The sequence below is a fragment of the Rhyacophila brunnea genome, unplaced genomic scaffold (assembly GCF_057557595.1).
Source record: "Rhyacophila brunnea isolate RB1 unplaced genomic scaffold, BYU_Rbru_1.0 scaffold_20, whole genome shotgun sequence".
Taxonomy (NCBI): domain Eukaryota; kingdom Metazoa; phylum Arthropoda; class Insecta; order Trichoptera; family Rhyacophilidae; genus Rhyacophila; species Rhyacophila brunnea.
In genome coordinates, this window is record NW_028232860.1 from 27,776,949 (window position 1) to 27,791,172 (window position 14,224).

The window sequence follows — 14,224 nt, forward strand, 5'->3', positions numbered from 1 at the left end:
TGTTTTTCTACAAAAAAAGTTTTGCAAATACCTAAATATACTTATATTATATAATATTAAGAGTTCATAATTTCTTCAATTTTGAATAATATTTATCAATTGATGCGCAAACGGAAACGACGAAATTCATATTGTATAAAATAATGACAGGTCGCATTGTATAAAAAATAACAGGCAGATAGGTACTCTTCAAGAATAAAAAATACCTATCATTAATTTAAATTGCATAGATCGGCCCTTAAGTTTTATGCGTCACACATAACAATATTATAGCACTGACCTTATCAGGCGGCGGGAGAAGTCGCGTCGCGGAGATGATGCCTCATCTGATCCGAGTAATTTTGGCGTCAATTTGTGCGTAAGTAGGTATTATAGTAATACTCAGGAATTCAATTACTTACTTATAACTTTATAAAATTCTTATAACTACTTTTTCATTTTTTTCCTGCTACTTTTTCCTAAACACTCGAAAAACTGCTCGGCACGGCAGATAGTCAAAAAATAATATTTGGGAAATTTTGGCACGCGTACGTAACAAGGTTCGCCAACCCTGTTCTATAATATATCGGATGGCCTTGATTTTTTTTTCTAGCATACATATATATATATATATATATACACATAATCCGTTGTTAACTCTAAATACTTAAATTATCGACTTTCCAATTTTTGACAGAAACCCACGCTGTTCGTGTTCACATTTTCGTTAAATTTGGTAACCCGTTAAACATAAACCTTCGATATATCTTTTATCTAACCACTTGAATAAAATTCTGCCACCTATATGGTGGTTAATTATTGACTCATCTAACTATCTACAATAACTAAACGTACGTTTTTTCCTTTGTTTCAGATGCGAACGTGTTCTACGTCGATTATGATGGTCAACAAAAGTCTTTTGGAACCAAATCCAACAAACAAACAACTCAACTCAAAGATGTATTCGAGGGTCATAAACTTTCGAACCAATCTTCGAAACTCGGAAAAGTTTCGGGAAATGATTTTTCTTGTATCGGATTTGATCCAGTTATCAGTGACACTTCGTGGGACTCTTACACCGGAGAATTTTCCAGGTAAAATATTATTTTTCTTGTTTTATTACGATTTATATACTCAGATGAGATTTACTTATATTGAGTGTACATTGACGTAAACATTGTTTCACAGATACAGAATCTAAATATAATATTTGTCAGAGCTACAAAAAATTCTTGCGTTAGTTGTACAAGCGTAATATTATATATTTATGTCTTTTCAAACAATGAACCATACATATTCAGAATAATATAAGTATACTAATGTGACTTTAAGTGACCTTTTACAAATTGTGCAGGAAGCTAAAAAACTAAATATTTAATATCCCGTATCTGACTGTTAATAGCTCACACATGTTGTAACCACATAGCATGCCAATAACCCGTAACGCCAACAGTGGTAAAGCAAAGCACATAACGTTTAATATTATAATGAGAACATCCAATAATATGTGACCAATGACATATTAAATGGACGACTCACTTCATACCCGGCGCGCATGAGAAATTTTGCATGAAAGTCATTCACAGATGTATAGGTCGATGTCACGTGACCATTGACGTATCCGTTTCCATTATGCGATACAAGCTTTGAGAATTTATAGTAATATAACCTTTATTGTAATGGCGTATTAGTATCATGACTCATTGCGTTAGAAACAGATTCTCGGTTACTTACGACTTCTCGGAGATTAGACGCAAGTGAGCCCAGCGAATCACAGGCGACTGACTGTCCAATGGTTCCTGTCATTCAATTGCATTGAATAAACAATTATCAATATCTTAAAATGGCATTTTATAAATAATACTAACACATGCAAAGTGATATCCCATCTTTCTTGGAGTGTTTAGTAGATTTTTTTACAATTTTTAACTAGGCACATTGGCATTTTGTAACATAATAATAACGGTGGAGTCGAAACCTGACAGTCAGAAATTTTGTATGGGCAGACCCAGCGGTGTCGCCAGACCGCTTGCAAGCAGAATGTTCATTTGAGCGTAGGATACCGATATTAAAATATGAATTTCGCCATCCGGCAGACCCGACACAAAGTGAGTGTCATTTTATTTTCTAGATGCTTCGTCCATATTAATGTCATTGAATGTGACATATATAAAGATAAACATCCAAATTTGTTATTTATTACTTTGAATTTAAATAATTTGAAAATTTTGAAGCTGAATTCAACACACATCATGCAACACGCATGAAAGCTTAAAGGCAAGATTCGGGCTATTACAGGTTTATTTCTGCAATGTTCAGATAAGGGAAATTACTAAAATGGCTGTATGATTTCTGTTAAAATAACAACAGATATGGGAATTTTGCAGTCGATGTTCAGTATTTTTGTTGTTTTTAGTAGGTACATCAAAAAGTTATCTTCGTCATATAGGTCAGATACGGGGTATTGACATTAGTACATCGAGATTCTTCTTTTCTTCATTGACCACATCCACTTCTACAGCATATTATTATGAACACTACACGGCGCCTCCAATAATCCTTGTCGCTCCCCAGTCTTCTTGCATCACCTAGACTATACCATCATTCTGTAGCTCTACCGCAGTGGCAAAGGGTAGAAGTAGGTTGTTAATATTCGACATAAATAGTGCACACTAAACTTTGTCAGTCATATTTATTTATTTTCATTGAATTACGAATAAGATTTGCAGTTTGTGCTGGTTAGTTTTTAAAATTCAATTAAACTCTGCCTAGACCAGATCATAATAATTTAGGTGTGCCATGAGCGATCCGACAAAAATAGTGTACTTACACTTTTTCAGTCACACTTATTTGCATTCGCTGAATTAAAAATACGTATTACGGATGGTGTTTGGTTTTTTTAATAAGCCCTGCCGATCCAAACCATAATCAATAAAACATATTGTTATATCTATAAAACATCTAAAAGTATGTAAAAAAAAACTAACAAACACTATCTACACAATATAGTAGTATTAGTTCAATGAAAACAAATACGTATGACTGACAAAGTTTAGTGTACACTACCTCCACCTTTTGCCACTGTTACCGTATACACTTTATGGATACTATTTAGCGCCCAAGTAGAATGCCAAAATCCCCTCGACTTGAAGAACAGGCCAGTCAGGTTGAAATTCTTTTGAGCCATCCACAACACGTGACTGAGTCTAACGTCGTTTCTTCACTCTCAGTTTGCTCAAGGGTTACTTGCTCTACTCTCTAACATCTATTCTTTAAACTCACTTGCTCCTTCACCGTCAGTAACACCATCAGAATGCAAACATCGAATTGGCGGCATTTGGTTTTAACTTAATACAGTTGTGAGTCCATGACCATTCCGCATCGAGTTGGATGTTGCTCAAGCCATTTCCATTCTGATAACGAGCTCTCTTTTTAAAGTGTCATCTCCCGTAATATGAACAATATATATATATATATTATTGACAACCAAAATCTATAATAACAGTCCGTCGTTCGAATGATTATGATGAAGATTTGATCCAGTGTAAAGATCCAATGGTTTAGGTTTAGATGAATGGTTAACAAATTAACAGCTATTCCTCATATAAAATCTGTCCACTTTATACGAGGCATATACTTCATAGAGGATTGGAGATGGTACATAGTACTTTACTAATCCACCTACAGTAAAAGTTTGTGGAGTAAATATAAAGACGTGATTCATACTGTTTATTTGATCCATTATTTCAGTCATATCCACTTTCAAGAAGGTTGTAATCTATAAATCCAGCATCAAAACTATCCGTAATCGACCACACCATCCATTGTCATTTTACAACATAAACGCATTATATTTAACTGAGGCATTACAAATTAAACAACGATACTTTTTTTCTTCTTTTGGACACGTATTACACTTACAGTCTTTCTATTCTGCACTGTGTAAAGAGCTTACTGCATGACGGTAAGGAAAAACTACGACTCAATTTAAAGCATGGGAATTCACAGTTCCTTTTTCTTTCATTCGTGTAGCAGGCCGTGAGCGATGTCATAGGTATCAAGTGATATGATCATTTGCCTTGAAAATAAAAAGTTTTGGTCAGCTTTTGGGCATACATTGCATTAATCGTAACACTTTTCTGCAACTGTGCATAGAGCCAATTGAGCGACTGTAAGATACAACTATACCTCATTTTAAAGCTCGGAATTTTACTTCACCTCTTTATCTCACTTCTGCGATAAACCGTAAATGATTCAATGCGAATCAAGTGATACGACGAGGTCACACGGGCTTCCTCGTGGTTAATTTGAAAACGACTTTTATATAAGCTGGTTACAAAAATAGAAATAGAAATGATTATTGCTCTCCCTTCAAATGCTCCATAAAATCATAATATTATTATATTACAACTAAATGAACACGCTTTTTACATTTTCACGACTCATTTCTTACGGGTATATTATACCATCAACCAAAAGCCATCTGATGATCGACACGTTGGAAATACCTACCTACACTATAGGGTATTATAATCCGAGAGGAATTTTTAAATATCTTTGACAGGTTTAATACCACGTACGTAGATTTAGATTTTCATTACATGAAAAAGTAAAAACAGGAATCTGTTAATAAAAACCTCCACTCTGTGAAAGCCCATATGATCTTATTAAGATCGGACATAGTCGGTCAACATATTATAAGGTCCGTACTCTAGGTGTAAACATACATTGTAAAACAACATGTAAATTTACTAAGCCTGGGATTATTGACATACACGGACACCTTACAGCTTGGCGATCATAAATTCTGATAAAATGGTCGCTAAAAAATACTTTTATTTAGTTTTTTTTATCTAACTTATTGTTTTTGAACATTTCAAAAAATGTATAAAAATATCACGATATTAGTAAGTATTGCATTTTTTGATTTTCGGTTAATTGTCTGGTTAATATTTTATGTATAACACTGTTTTTGTGAAAATTAATTGCATCGCGCTTGACCATTTTATGGATACACTAGTATCTTCAGCTTTATTAAATATCTAGCCCTGCCTATATCAGTAGCGAAGGGTGGATGTAGGAAATTAAGATTCGCCATAAATAGTGCACATTAAACTTTGTCAGTCATACGTATATGTTTTTATTGAACAAATATTATATTTTTTTACAGATGGTGTTGGTTAGTTTTTAAAAATGAATTAAATTCTGCCTAAACCAAATCATAATAGTTTTGGTACACTTTGGGCGATACGACAAAATTATGCACACTTTTCATTCATACTTATTTGTTTTCGTTGGATTAAGTATACGTATTACACATATTGTTGGTTCGTTTTTATTTAAAATTTATTAAGTCCTGCCTAAACCGAACTATAATAGATAAAAGAATGTATTATACTATAAAATATTCATTATCTATGATTTAATTGCATAGCTATTTTTTGACGATTAGGTATATATTATTATGGCTTAGTTTTCCTAGGGTTTAATTTAATTTTAAAAACTAACCAACACAATCTGTAAATTGTAGTCTTATTTCAATGAAATCAAAATACGTATGACTGACAAAGTTTAATGTGCACTATTTATGGCGGATCTTAACAGCCTACCCCCACCCTTCGCCACTAAGTAATACTAATTATGAAGACATTCCAGATGCTTTCTATTTCTTGGGGTTTATGACTTGAACTTCATTTATATTAATATAATATAATTATTATATTAATAAATCAATTAAACCCTGCATAAATCAAACCATAATAGTTTTGTTATACTTTGGGCGATATTTTCATTCATACTAATTTTGTTTTCGTTGGATTATAAATACATATTACATATTATTGGTTATTTTTTTTAATTCATCAAGCCCTGCCTAAACCAAACAAAAATAGATAAAAAATATTATTCTATCTATAAAATATCAAATGTTATGTATGATTCAATTGCATAATTTTAAATATTTTATAGATAAACGAGTTTTTTTTTACTACTATCTACTATAGCTTGGTTTTCTCAGGGTTTAATTGTATTTTAAAAACTAACCAACACCACCTGTAAATTGTATTCTTATTTCAATTGATACAAATACTTATGATTGACAAACTTTAGTGTGCACTATTTATGGCGAATCTTAACAGCCTACCTCCACCTTTCGCCACTGGCCTATATCATAATAAAATCGGTTTCAATATTATTTCCCTTCCCCTTCTCAAAGCACCCAATTACTAAATTCATACACGGTAAAAGCGAATGTATATTGTTTCATCCTATACTGGATATCATTCAAACGATAGCATTGCGAAGGGAATTTTTTATTTGATTTTCATCCTCGAAGGAATTCAATCAACTCAGTATGTATAGTTTATATGTAAAACGAATCCGATCATATGCGCATTTCGTAAGTCTATAATCCGTCCGTTTTCTATCCGTTCGAATACTTTCCGCTCAGAAAGCGATCAGCTTTCCGCGCTCTATACGACCAATATAGCCGTATCAGAGATTGCTCAGCTAAAAGAAGAGATTTTTTTTCAATCGAGTCTCATGTGAGAAAGTTTGACAACCTTGAAGAAGTTTACCTAGTTGTGGAAACTCTTATTATAATCATAATCAAATTTATTGACATGAAGCAAATATTACAATGAAAATAATATATTATTATATGTAAGGAAATCATTAAGCGCGAATTATATTATGGTGCATGTCGCGGACTATCACGTGACGTGACGTAAGCTGCCGCTACGGGAAAAAGTGTGTAGCGTTGTTTTGCTTGGTGTTTAAAATGTTATCGGACTGATGCTCCCATCTCGTAGCACATTTTGAACCTTTAAACTAACATTGTCAGTTGGAAAAATCTGCCGAAATCACCAGAAGAATAATGATTTCACCTCACGTTGAACCGCACTGTATCGACATTTGCATGACTCTATGAACGTTTTTATCACTTCTACATGCCTACACTTCTTGACTGTCATGCCAAAATCAGGTTTTTTGTTTTTAGCGGTTGGCACTATGTATTTTCTATGAGAATGTTGTCTATTATCTATGGTCTGCAGGTTGGGTTGTGTTCAAAATATTATTAATAGATGTCAAGTCGCAAGTAATTTTAACGTACGCACTCGCAGAAACTGTTAAAATTAAATGTAATTAGCATGAATAATAATTCATAATAATTCAAATTACTAATACATTATAGTTGGCATTCTTCATCAGTGTTATTCTTCAGTGAATTTACAGAGATGGTGACTGATGGTCTGCAAAATGACGAAACTATAGACTGAATTTGTCGCCGCGACAGCGTGATAGTATGCGACATGTAGGCGACATGCACCTCAATTTGGTCAGAACTTTAAATACTAAAACTTGAAATAATACTGCATAAAAATAAACATATTGTAACTATTCAAAATCATAAACACTGTAAGGATTCAACCAAATATAAGTTCGTTTCTGACATAAGTGCATATTGCAAAGTTTAAATTCAAGATGGTCACATTAACATGATATGAAACATAATATAAAAAAATAAGAAATATCTACATATCGACGACCCCCAGAAAAAACGTTATAAGTCTGAAAATAGCATTTCAATCGTATTAACTTTTTATACAATTACTTTTTGTGCATATCTTGTAAAAAAAATCAGATCTCTATCATAAACATTGATTAAATCACGTTTTCGACAATGGTGCAATATATAAACATAGCGCATCGGCATTATGTATAGTGAAAATAACAAATAAAATACATACTTAAAAAACAATGCATTTAAAAAATAAATATTCAAATAATATCCAAGAACAACGTTGTACACCGAGTGAGCTAATTATGTATTTGATATCTTAATAGTCTATGAAACAATGTCAAGCTTAACTCACCCATGTTACTAACAACAGTTACCATAATATGCCAATATGACAGAGGGGGTAAGAAATTAAGTTAAAAAATGACTGCTGTTTATGTGACGCAACAAGTTCTTAAACAACGGGGCATATCGGAGTTCTGTGCAGTCAATATAACCACTAAATTGACCTCCAAAAAGCATACGAAATATTAAACAATAAGATAACACAAGAATAACTACATGAAATATCTGACCATTACAAAAAAAATGGAGGAAAATAATCCACAACAGACTTCATATACTATAATCTAGCCAAAAAATCATTATATTAACCTCTTGCAAATACGTATACAACTTTATTATTCAATTATATGTACAAAACTATCTGGTACGAAAAAACAAGGACGTGGTCTTCAATAAATTAATTTTAATAACTTTATATGAATGCATGTACAAAATTATACTTAAATAATATACAGTGCTAAAGACCAGCATGTTATATTCTAGTTTGTGTAAAATAACTTTTAACATACGCCAATTATTGATTGTATTCTGCAATCAAGATATACATATAAAAAAATGGTAATTTGTAATTACAATTCTGAACACATAATTACATGAATACATAATAACAGAATATATGGTATAAATAATTACAAGATAAAAAGAGCTTTTTATATACAAAGTTTTTAAATTTTCTGTTGAATTATTATGCTCAATATGTTCAAACTTGTACTTGATTTGAAGTAGATAAAAAACAAACAAACAAATATAGAATACTGAAATTGTATTTTGATTTCCATAGTAACGCACGTATATATTAATAATTTAGTTGCTAGGACCACCTCCTTAGCAACCAATAATAGTGGATTGGATTACGGATTTCTTCCGAAATAACTTTTCATACAAAACAGAGTTACTTGAAAATGAATTCAATTCTACTTAAAGATGGCTAAAAGTATTAACAGAATGCATTGGCATCGTGTTCTGATATATATAAAAATAAAAAGGCCTAGACAAAAGATACCGTAAATCTTGATGAGGTAAAATATATTCCTTTGGATTAGTACAACGTTTTCTTCAATTCAAATTGTGTATTTACAATTCGTACTTGGTTATATTGAAATTGACTTGTGAGTAATTAATTATTGGCGATTTAAATTATCAATGAATAAATAATTTATATCTCAGAATGAAATAATGAAAAGCAATCAAATAAAAAGTCAGAAAGTTCGCGATCTCTGCCCGCTAGTTACGGTCTCTCAACGTAAAAGGTTTCAATGAAATTGAAAAGCACGGATAAGAATCCGAGTCGTAATAAACTGAAAATTGAAATATTGGAAAGTCAATTTAGTTGAGATAATGAAAATGTTTTGACTAGAGAAGGACGGGCGCCTAATGAACTGACAAAATATCTCCATGTCGCTCGCGCACTCCGCGAACTCCGTTTCGAACACTACCCCAAGTGCCTATAAATAAATTAATATGAAAGTAAAGCCATCTATCTTAATTTATTATAAGGTCTATACTTACACGTTTATCAGTGTGTTTTCTCGCTGTGATTATGACAGTGTATAAATCACATTATAATTATCATCATCAACCCATCTATCGACATATTATAATAGTATATATGGTTGTTGATACATATGAGTGTTTCACAAGCATAGTGAACCAAGTCCATTCTGGTTATTTTTGAGTAAGCTAAGTTCAAACATAATATTTGGGTATTTCGTATTCTGTAAGGATATGATTTCCCCTACACAACTACCTAAATGTACTCAAAGTAACACTTCAGAATTAATTGCAATCATACCCTTACAGAATTAGAAATACTTACATATTATGTTTGAACATACTCGTAGCTTAATCAAAAATAACCAGTATGGAATTGGTTCATTATGCTTGTGAAACATTCGTATATGAGATAACCATCTCTTTTCTTTAATGAATAATTCACAACATTTTGATAATATAACATTCCGTATAATATTGTACATACATAACAACACCCATTAAAAAATCATGTTTGAAAAAAATATGAAACTCGACAGGATTTGAACCCCTATAACTATTGGTGTCACGCCGATCTTTGTATTAACCAATTATGCTACGAGCCTCCTATCTAATTATGACGCCTATAACGCTGTGGGTCCCAGGTTCGAATCTTGGGTCTGGGAAGTACATATATTGTTTTTTTAATTTGTGTAGTAAGTCAGAGCTTGGACCTAATAGGTTGAGCAAGTGGCTGACATCAATTTATCGTAAAAACAAAATCTGTTGATACAAACCTCCCCTCCACTCTATTGAGGCCCATATGATCTTATTAGGATCGGACATGGTCGTGCATATTTCTGATGTGTTTTCAAGTTATGTATGTTTAATATATTATGAGATAGCCGTAGTAATCTTTCATTTTTACAAACAAAGAGCCCGAGTGCTGTCTGAAGGTGGAAAATTAAGAATTTGGGGTATATTTGAAAGTCTATCCTAGGTATATATACTGTAGATCTTATAGGAAAGATGTATACATCGCCATAATTCACTGTCTTTTATAATCTTATAAATCAGTGTCTGCGAAACTGTGTGCTGCGGCACTATAGTGTGTCGTAAGAGGTTCCAAGTGTGCCGCGAAAGAAGAAGTGTCTGTAAATTTACCCGTTGTAAATTTATTTATTGTGTATTACAATGTAGAACTATGGGCCAAAAAGGTGCCTCAAACAAAATTTAAATTTTATCAGGAGTGCAAAAGATGGTAGAAAATCTTTCTGCATCATTTTCTCAGTATATTCTATCACATGTTTCAAATGTTCGAGTGGACCGTAGATCCTTTTACAAGATACGGTGGTACACAACTGAATGGGTAACAGTGGATGAAAATTTAATATACTTACTTGAAACACGACCCTGTGCGAAAAGCCTCATTTTATGACATAGATTTGTCAGCATTTTGGATGCCAGCAACTTGTTGCCAATGTGGACACGGCTTAATAATTGTGAATAATACCAAATCTACATGAATATGATAATATGTGACAAGATTATGTCCTGTGATTTCTTGTTTTTCCTGCAAAGTAACCGTGAGATTCAATACTCCATACAAAAGTCCCTCCATTCTTTCTCTCATAGAAAGAACTCCCTGTATATCCTCTCATAGGATCCGGCAAGAAGGAATTGTCAGTTTTTTATGACAAGGTAATATAATATTATTATCTGAATATCGTTTATTTCTAATCGAAAAAATTTGAAGATTATAATTTTATTTAACTATCAAACTCTCTTCAAACTCAAAAATATTGTTCTTACCTTCTCCGTGGTACAACAGCTATTACGTTAAGTGTAGTGAGACAGTTAACACTATAACCGCCATCAGTATGACTGGAGTGTTTTATTAGGAGTCCACGAAAGTACGTCTCTACGATCAAAGCGATAATTATTATCAATAAAATGAAACAAAACCAGTAACAGTTTAGTCCAGTCAACTATCATGTCCAGCCCAATACAACAAAAAATAAGTACTATTATATTATAAAATAAGCAAATTTTTTTTTATTAATTCTTGAACTGGATTGTAATATTTATTTTTTCCACGAGACAAAGCTGCGTTCCAATGCGTTTCGATCCATTCCGAGCGCTATAATCATTATAGATTTCTTATGCAAAACAATGTCTCAAAACCCCGCGTTTTTTAATATTTTACTGATGTTTCTCCTTGAACAAAAGTAAAGTTGTTATTGAATATTTTTTTATGTAGATATTCTTTAGCCTGGGTTTTAACTCACATTTCCGTACGGAGAAATCTGTTCAAATATTAATGCTAGCAAACATAATTTGTTATTTCTACACAGAAGCATGTCAAACACTGCATAAAATATTTTTTATTCACGTGCTTGGAGAGTATAATTTGTTAGAATACGGATTTATCTAGAACAAAAGAGGAACAACGCGAACACGACATTTACTTCTAATATTCTATTAATGTACATTGTATAAGTACACGATCATTCCCAATAACGATTTAATAGATCGCAGTAGATTTGTTTTGTGACAGGTAATTCTGTTTGAAATGGGATTAACAAAATAGTAATAGAACATACACACCTGTCTACGCAACCAGAAAAAATATACACGTCGAAATTTATCTAGATGAATAACATCCGTTAAACATACATAATTTAAAAAAACACTTTCTGAGAAAATATATCATAACTAGGGAATCCAATCCCGAGCCAAAATTCTGATCCCGGGATTTCGGGATTACAATTTGACAATCCCGGGATCCCGGTACTGGTCCCGGAATTGGCATTTTTTCCATTGTTAATATAAAATTTTTATATTTACAAATAACATTGATAAAATCGGTCAAAAATAAATCTAGTATAATTTATACTATTTAAGACATTTATTGTTAATATTGTATACGTTCAATCTTGGAAATACACAAGTTTAACGGAGTAAATAATATTGTAATATAAATAATAATGTGAATTTAATATGAGATTGCTGTTTCTGATAGTAAAGACATAATGAATGGATTAGCGAAATTTAAAATAGTAAAGCAAATAATCATGGCGTATTTATGGCCTTTCCGCATCATAAATCTTATTAGTCAGCCAAATATGAAACTGCCGTAAAACGTATGATATCATGGTATAATTACTTTGTTAAAAGTGCGAAGCAATGTTTTTTTCCAATCTTTCTCATTTTGAATAATTCATGTGAAAAAATAAAATGAATCGGCAACCTACACATGGGTATAAATCAAACTTCATTCAAACTCAGTTTATTTCTAATGTAGTTATTTTTTATTAAAAGCATTTTTTCTGTTTTATTTTCGCTTTTATTTTATTTTCCATAAAAATTGATAAAAAAATCAATCCCGAAATCCCGCATTTACTTCTATATGCTACGCAGTGACATACTAATTGCGACAAATTTTAACTATTGGCCTTTTTAATACCTGCTCATCAGCGTTCTTCTAAATCAAGCTACTTTGGCAATCGGTTTTTTTTTTAAATCAAAATAGATACATATTACTTCAATTACTAACCGACGTCGTGAATTTCTCCAATATTTTTTATGATGTAACTTACTTGAACTTGAACATATATAATTTTGAAAAACACTTTCTGAGAGAGTATATTATAACCAATAGAAAAAATCTGTTTTTGAAAAAAGTATGTCACCCCGACGGAGAATCGAACCCTGCATCTCCTGGGTTTACGCCTCGTTTGTTGCATTTACTTCTATATGCTACGCAGTGACATACTAATTGCGACAAATTTTAACTATTGGCCTTTTTAATACCTGCTCATCAGCGTTCTTCTAAATCAAGCTACTTTGGCAATCGGTTTTTTTTTTAAATCAAAATAGATACATATTACTTCAATTACTAACCGACGTCGTGAATTTCTCCAATATTTTTTATGATGTAACTTACTTGAACTTGAACATATATAATTTTGAAAAACACTTTCTGAGAGAGTATATTATAACCAATAGAAAAAATCTGTTTTTGAAAAAAGTATGTCACCCCGACGGAGAATCGAACCCCGTATCTCACGTGTTTATTTACGCCCCATCCGTCGCATTTCCCCAATATGCTACGGCGTGACATACTAATTGCGACAAATTTTAACTATTGGCCTTTTTAGTACCTGCTCATCAGCGTTCTTCTAAATCAAGCTACTTTAGCAATCGGTTTTTGTTTTTTTTAATCAAAGTAGATACCTACCTATTACTTCAATTACTAACCGACGTCGTGGATTTCTCCAATATTTTTTATGATATAACTTACTTGAACTAGCTAATAATTTATAATTAACTATTTCTTTTATTCAACGAATAATTCACAAGATTTAAGAATGTACCATTCTGATACATAATTATGTTTATTCAATAATCAGAATGGTACATTCTTAAATCTTGTGAATTATTCGTTGAATAAAAGAAATAGTTAATTATAAAACATCCGTTAATTTGTGTTACAAACCCAAAACAGGTTTATTTTTATGTAGTATGACCTCCGAAGGGAAGGGAGCAGAGCTTTACGTACTCCATGTTACTTGGTTTGGCTTTCAGATGAATGGCGTCGTCTGTTATTTGTGTACTTTGGATGATAAAAAATACTGATGGTTACTTATTAAACTGCTAGATTTCATTTTGAGATTGATTACTGTGGTTGTATGATGAAATTTTATGGTATTATAAAGACTGTTCGGTGGCAGTACCGCCTGAATTGATCGTCCGAAGGCTCTAGGGTTTTTTCCGGTTTCGTCGACGACGCGGTTAGTATCTGCTAGTACAGATGCACTAGTCTAAAAATATACCAGAGCATCTCACTTCAACCAATGAGCAACGAGTTAGATCATCTGACAAATCCGCGCCGTTTTAACATATTGCGGA